Source organism: Hibiscus syriacus, unplaced genomic scaffold (assembly GCF_006381635.1).
Source record: "Hibiscus syriacus cultivar Baekdansim isolate YM2019G1 unplaced genomic scaffold, ASM638163v2 tig00112801_pilon, whole genome shotgun sequence".
NCBI lineage: Eukaryota > Viridiplantae > Streptophyta > Magnoliopsida > Malvales > Malvaceae > Hibiscus > Hibiscus syriacus.
In genome coordinates, this window is record NW_024063404.1 from 533863 (window position 1) to 541267 (window position 7405).

At 35.3% G+C, this 7405-nt stretch overlaps 2 long non-coding RNA genes across 2 annotated transcripts; both read right to left on the reverse strand.

The window, feature by feature from the left end:
• Window positions 1-95: 95 nt before the first annotated feature.
• LOC120183733 lies at window positions 96-456 on the reverse strand. Its single transcript, XR_005521961.1, has 3 exons — window positions 370-456; window positions 215-282; window positions 96-127 (listed from the first exon to the last, which is right to left on the reverse strand). It is a non-coding gene; the product is annotated as an uncharacterized LOC120183733 (long non-coding RNA).
• A 106-nt stretch (window positions 457-562) lies between these two features.
• Window positions 563-1025, reverse strand: LOC120183732. Its single transcript, XR_005521960.1, has 3 exons — window positions 959-1025; window positions 776-876; window positions 563-651 (listed from the first exon to the last, which is right to left on the reverse strand). It is a non-coding gene; the product is annotated as an uncharacterized LOC120183732 (long non-coding RNA).
• Between the last annotated feature and the right edge of the window lie 6380 nt (window positions 1026-7405).

Genomic DNA, 7405 nt, shown 5'->3' on the forward strand with positions numbered 1-7405 from the left:
AGCTATCTACAACTAGTAAAGTAAGTGTGGATTGTACAGGTCATAGATGGGATATGATCACTCTTACCAGGCTTGCAACAAATGATCTCACACAACCATAAATTTCACGCAGAGTACTCTCGATTGTCTACAATGTAAGCCAAAGAAATTTATGAATTAGCTTCCATAAGGCATCGAATATACTAACAAAACCAACAAAAATCCTCATTCATACCAGCCTTATTATTTGGTGTGACCGTGAGCTAGAATCATTTAGGGCAGTTTCTCCAACTTGTCTTTGAGCTAAAACAAATGCCAGTAAAACAGTTAGACTCGCTTTTAATAGAGGGAAAAGGTCTTCTAACTCAAATCAATTGCTTCATTAATTACCTTCACAAATGCTAATTAGATGTCTTAGATGATGATCATTGCTGGTTGTTTCTTCCACCAACTTCTCAACCACAATACCTTTCTGCGAGCAGATTAAACAGACAAAAATATTGTAAAGGACTGGAGGAGGATTGAAAGCATAGGTGCTTAAATAACAGCCATTACCTCCGGATTATCTAGAAGCATGAGACTACGGCCAGATTCAGAATTAAACAGGTCTCTAACATTCTCATTATAAATTTCTAGTCCCGAAATTTTAATGGTAAAATCTCTCTCTGGTGTCTTCAGCAATTTCAAATAGAGAACAAAACAATTGAGGAAATTACCCAACTACTCATATAAAATCCAAACTCCAAATGGGGCAACAAGAAAAATAGTTAAGACTTCAAGGGAAACTGAATTTCACATTTATTATATGCTGGTAGATGTCATTGACAGCCTTCTCTGTTATTCCTCTCATCTTGTATGTTTTCCCACTGCTGGTTTGGCCATATGCAAATATAGTAGCTGTACCAGAAATTACATAATTTCAAGTGTTCAATAAAGGGGAAAACAAACAATTAATAAACAGTCATCAGAATTGAAATACCATTTATGCCTCCCAAAGCAGACAAAGCAACATTCTTCACTCCTTCATAAACTGTTTCATTTACGCATAATGGTCCAAACGCTTTATCTGAGCAAAAAAACATTAAAAAGAAACCCAAACATCAAATTTCCATGAAACTTAAAACCATGTAAATAACATATACTTAGAAAAGTTACCAAATGTGAAAGAAGATGGCTGAGCTGAGCGTTCTTGAGAAGGATGCTTAGAAACAATTGTGTGATCATCAACGCATTCCCATGCTACTTGATCTTTGGCCAATTGCTCCCTTTTACTTAAAGGCCTTAATCTTACAGTAACGACGATCTTCTCTTTCTTTGGTTTTGGGCCTCCAGGTGTTGTTACTGGTGTCTTGTCTATCTTGTTGCCTGGGGTTCCTGGAGTTCTAGTTGCCAGCTTTTCTATTGTCCTTTGTGTCTTTCAGATTTGAAAAACCAACAAAAGTATTGTTGTCTTTCTGCTAAAATATGATCCGTGAAATTACGAACTGGAAATGGAAACAATCAGCAAAATATAAACAAATAATTAGCAAATCTAGAATCTAAGAGGACTTACTAAATTATGAATAAATCAGGAAACAAGCGGAAACATATAGAAAGCCAAATTGCTAAAAGATTAGAAGTTAATGAAGCTGAAAAATTAGTTTCGATTTGAAGAATAAAAAATCCTTTAGAGTTTATACAAATCAGCTGGACAGGTAAGTAAAATATAAAACAATGCAAAATCGAAATGGCGAGAAAGCCAAATCTTGCTAATTTTCACTACTATTACTAAATTAGTAAGAAAATTAAGTAAATCGAAACGCAATTTAAAAAAAAAAAATCATTTGAGCGAATCGCACACGTTGTAGCATCAAAAGTTCTTTCTAATTATCTAAACAGATGAAGCATTCGCTCACCGATGAACTTAATCCAGCTTATAAGTGGATATCAAAGTAATTTCCTAGAAGGGAAGTTCACTTCCTCCGATTATTTTCCATTTTCAACTCAAAGTTACCAAATCAGAAATCAGAAGAAAAAATTAAAATTAAACAATTACTCAAATCTTCTGGATCAGATCAAAGTTAAGTGAGACTTGCAAACAGTGACAGGAGCGTACAAAGAGTTTTCGTAATTAGAGAAGAAAGAGATTTGAAATTTAGGTCTCTAACGGTTAGATTCATTTTCTCATCATTGCGTTTGGTTGTATGGAATCCCTTTGGAGTGGTGGAATTAGAATCAAATTCCACTATTTTTCCATGTTTGATTCAAGTTTTTCAAGGGAATTGGAATCTCTGATGGAATTCAATTCCATCAAATGAGGAAAAGTGAATTTCATCCAAAAATGGATGGAACATCAATCATTTGGTAACTTATTCATTTTGGTCGGGTTAGATCGGGTTTTTTAAGTGTGTTATTCAGGTCGGGTTCGGGTTTAGGGTGAAAAAAACCGGATCGACCCGAAAATATATATAATTCAGGTCGGTTCGGACTAAGTCACTGTTTTTATTAAATAAAAATAATTTTTTATTATTTCGGGTCGGGTCGAGTTGGATTTCTAATTCATATATTCGAGTCGGGTCGGATGAAACTTGATTTTGTTCGAGTCGGGGTTTTTAAGTGTGATATTCGAGTCGAGTTGGTTCGGGTTTTTTTAAGTGTGATATTCGGGTCGGGTCGGGTTCGGGTTTAGGGTGAAAAAAAACCGATCCGACCCGAAAATATATATAATTCGGGTCGGGTCGGATTAAGTCACTGTTTTTATTAAATAAAAATAATTTTTATTATTTCGGGTCGGGTCGGATTTCTAATTCATATATTCGGGTCGGGTCGGATGAAACTTTATTTTGTTCGGGTCGGGTCGGGTTTTTTAAGTGTGATATTCGGGTCGAGTCGGGTCGGATTTTTTTAAGTGTGATGTTCGGGTCGGGTTTAGGGTGAAAAAAACCTGACCGACCCGAAAAAAATATATAATTTTACCTTATATATTTAAGAATAATTACAATAATACCCCTCTATATATAATTTTTTTCAATTAAGTCAATGTTTTTATTGGAATAAAAATAATATCTTTATTATTTTGAGTCGTGTCGGGTCGAGTTTCTAATTCATATATTGAATAAAAATAGTTTTTGGTATATTTTTTGGTAACTAATTAACATACTCCGATTGGAATGTATTGAAATATTGCTCTATCTTTTGGTAACTTATTAACATATTTTGATTGCGATGATTTTAACTTATAATGTTTATTAGCATGATTTTTATAATTTATTGAAATAAATAATTAATCAATAAAATAAAAATTTAATATATTTTTTAATTTTTTATAATATATTACTACATGTAAGTTGTAAAATAAACTAAAATAAAGCAAAAAATAAGAAGGACAATTATGTCATTTTATATTACTGAAATCAAATTCATTTGACATGTCTGCGAACCAAACATAATATGGAATTGGATTCCAATTCTTACAGATTCCAATTCCTTCACAGATTCCAATTCCCTCATAAACATTCCAGCAAACCAAACGCCACCTTAATGTTTTCTCTCTATTTCTCGTCAACTTATCGATTTATATTGATATTCCGTGATACGATTGGATTTATCGTTAGATAAAAGCGGCACAGGTTTCAAGTTTTATTAACGGCTTTTCGATTTATAGTTATAAGTAGTTTAAGAGTAAAATATTTAATTATTAAGTATTTAAAAATTATAAAATAATTATTAAATTTATTAAATTATTATAAAATATCACGATAATATTATAATAATTATAAAATTTTGATAAAATTTAATTATCATTTTAAAACAATTCAATAAATTTTAAAAATTATTTTATAATGATTTGATAAAATTTAATTATTATATATCAATATTACTCCTTTTGAATATCTATCATTCTTAGAGTATTTTTCACCTAAAAGTACATTTTTATTCGAACTCGTAACCTTTTATACAAATTTTGTTGACAAAAACGTATTAGATGTCCCTATACTTTTGGGGAAAAGAACCAATGTGATTATTGTATTATTTTTCACTCAATGTGGCATTACAACTCAGAAAATTAGTCCAATGTGACCCTTTAAAAAACGTTTTTCATTGTTGATCGTTACGATGCTGATGTGGCAGTCCACGGTATTGACATGGCAATCCACAATGGTTGATAATGTGACAGATAACATGACAGATGAAATAAATTAGTAACTCAAACATGACAAATAGACTGCCACTCAGTACCATAAGCCGTCACGTGAGCACCATAACGGTCAAACGACGAAAAACATTGGTCAAAAGGTCACATTGGATTTGTTTTTTGAATTGGAGGGCTACATTGAAAGGAAAAAGAATACGAGTGCCACATTGGTATTTTCCCAAAAGTATAAGGGCCGCTTATTCCCTTTTTTCCCCAAAATCTTTTTAGATTAAAAGGGGATAATGATTGTAAAAGTAATTCCTGTAAGGGAACGTCATAGGTTCGAATATGCATGGGAGGTGTACATTCGAGTGATAAATCCTTAAAGAGTTATTGGACATCTAAAGAATATAATACCAGCCAAATACTTATTATTTACAATGACTATCAGTTGCTTAGAACTTAGAAGATAGCATTGGAACTAAGGGGGAAAGGGAAAAAGTACACTTGCAACTTAGATATGAATAGATGATCATATCTGACCACTCTCATTGTTGGCAAATGTTCGTTTCCATGCAGTGATGCATAATTCACCTTCAACCCCCTATGATAAAGGATCTCGGGGACGTCAAATCATCTTCTGAATTCGACTTCAATATGTTTATTCCAACCCCATTTTCGTTTACGGTGTTGAAATACGTCCGACTTGCTTCCCAGTTACCGCCGTCTGCTTGCATTTCGCCCGGAAAATATCCCTCCATCGAACAATCGGTGAGATACGCATTTTGTTGGAATGATCTCACCATTGTTTGTTGATGATTGGGGTAGGGGTCTACCACATGATCCCCTGTATAAAAATTTACATATAAAACATTACTATAAAGGTCTCAGCTGGCATGATCAACCACCCACATTTTCAAGAAGTCCTGCACTGTGTTAATGCACGCGGAGGCGAGTCTTTTGTGGAATACCCCATCTTTACCGATCTTCTCTAGACGCCAAACCTCATCTCCCAACGTGGGTGGATGATGTTTCTTGGATACTTCAATACCAAATAATTTGTACTCAGTATTTGCTCCGCCTCAGCTTTTTATCTGCTGCAATTGTTCTCGGTATCAATGGTCTTATTCTTATCATGGAAAATCAGCATCGCAGAAGTGCGTCCTGCCAGCTCAACTAAATGAACAGAAAAGACGGTAACAGGGGATTTTCTTGTGGCATTTGAAATTTGCAAGAGAGTAATGAAGCCGTACAAATTTCTGGTGGAGTTAACGCATGCAAGGACTCGAAGTGGTGTATCTGATTTACCTCTCTCTTAGTGCCTATCGTTGTACGACTTAAAATGCCTAGCGGACTTGCGAGTGTAACTCACAACTGGGCCAATAATGACGGTCATAAGCATTATGGCAACCACAATCCAAGCAAATGTTTGTTGGTCAAAACCCTGAATATATTGTATCTTTCTTAGAATAGATAAAGATAAATAGGCAGGCATTGATGAAAAGAAACTCCTTTAGTGTTCATGAGGACTACAAGGGCCAAACCATCTCGCATTGGGCACTTATAGTAGAGGCAGACAAGAAGAGTAGCTACAATCTTGCCAGAGAGAGCCATGTGTGCCTAATTATCTTTCGAACGAAGGGACGCAATGAAAACCAAAAGATTGTCATGCAAAACAACACTGGGATTGCCACGTACAAATCTTTTTCCCCATTGATTCAAGATACAGCTACAACCAGCAGACACGAACACGATAGATCATTGACAATGGCTGCAGTCAAGGCCATTTACCAATATCCATGTACATGAGCTTCAGGTCTGAAAGGATTCGAGCTAGGTCGGGAAAGCTCGTAAAGCTAAGGGCAATAGACCAGAGGTAAGCACCCATCTCAGGTGCACGATTAGTTGCCTTTTGTTGTAGCACTATGGCATGTAATCCAGATCCTACTGCAAGGGGAAAAATAATACCAACAATGGCAACGCTTAAGGCCGTTCTTTTCATTGAACTGGGGCTAAGTCCATTTCCAGACCCACCAGGAACATATAGAAAGTATCATGCTTGATACCAATTCCATCATACAATTGATGCATATCCACAGATCTTGTCCTTAATCTAATGGAAGTCCAGCAAATACAAGAGGCCTATATAGTAGGAGAACAAGGGATGGCAACAAAGGTGCAAAACCAATAACCAGTGCTGTTGAAGCAGTAAGGCCAGTGATATTATTAACAGGGATGCCTACAGAGCCAGTAATACTGCAAATAATGGAGGGAAATGCAGTTTCAACAAGAAAACGTATAAATTAAACAACTAGAAGATTCAGAGGCAAACCTTGATGCAGTGCAACTGCGATCCAGATTTGCCATAAGAAGTGCTCGAGAGGATGAATTCAAAGACTGAAATTCATAAGAATGTTTTGTGAGATTACTAAAAAGTCAAAAATTGTGCGTACTGAAACTGACCAAATTCATCAAATACTGATAAAGCTAGCAAAACAAAAGCATGTGAAACAGCCAGAAGGACATATGCTATGAAACTCCTCGTTTGTTGGCTATACTTCGTGAAAATAGTCGGTTGCTGATGCCATGAGTTCAAATGCAATGTCAAACAACTGATGCATATGCACAGATCTTGTCCTTAATCTAATGGAAGTCCAGCAAGTACAAGATGTTTTTTCAGAATGAAAAGTAAAAGTTATTCACAGTTTAAGTAATAGTTTCTCGAACAAAGAATGTCCAAAATGAATCACCTGTCTCAGAATGACAATTAGGCATCTGACATCCTTCGAAGACAATGTCTTCTCCTACTCATAAAACTTCTTATCAACAATCATAAGCATGTGCCTAATCAACCACAAAGAAGCCAGAGTAGTTTGTCATCATTCAAAAACACCGTCACAAAAACACCGAAAAGATCATGAGCCGCAGGGTTATTCAGGTTCATACCGGAAAAAATTTCCTGCAAATTTCGTTAATAAACATTGCGAAAAAACCAGGAAAGTAACCAACATTTCCATCAAGGATGACAATGCATAATGCTAGACAATTAACAAAGTTTTCACAAGACAAGATTTGTAATCTCTTAACAACATTGACAACAAAATGATATGAAAACATTACTAACTTGGTTGGTTTTCTTCAAGAATCCCTTGTAAACCTTTCCATATCCTCGCAAGCCCAGGAAACAATTTGACTGAAAGTTGCCTGTTGCAGCTGTGAGTTCCTCGAATGTAAATGGCTGTGCCCGTTTACTAGCTTTACCATCCTTGGAAATCTCATCACCCAAATTTTCTTAACATCGACGGGTAACTG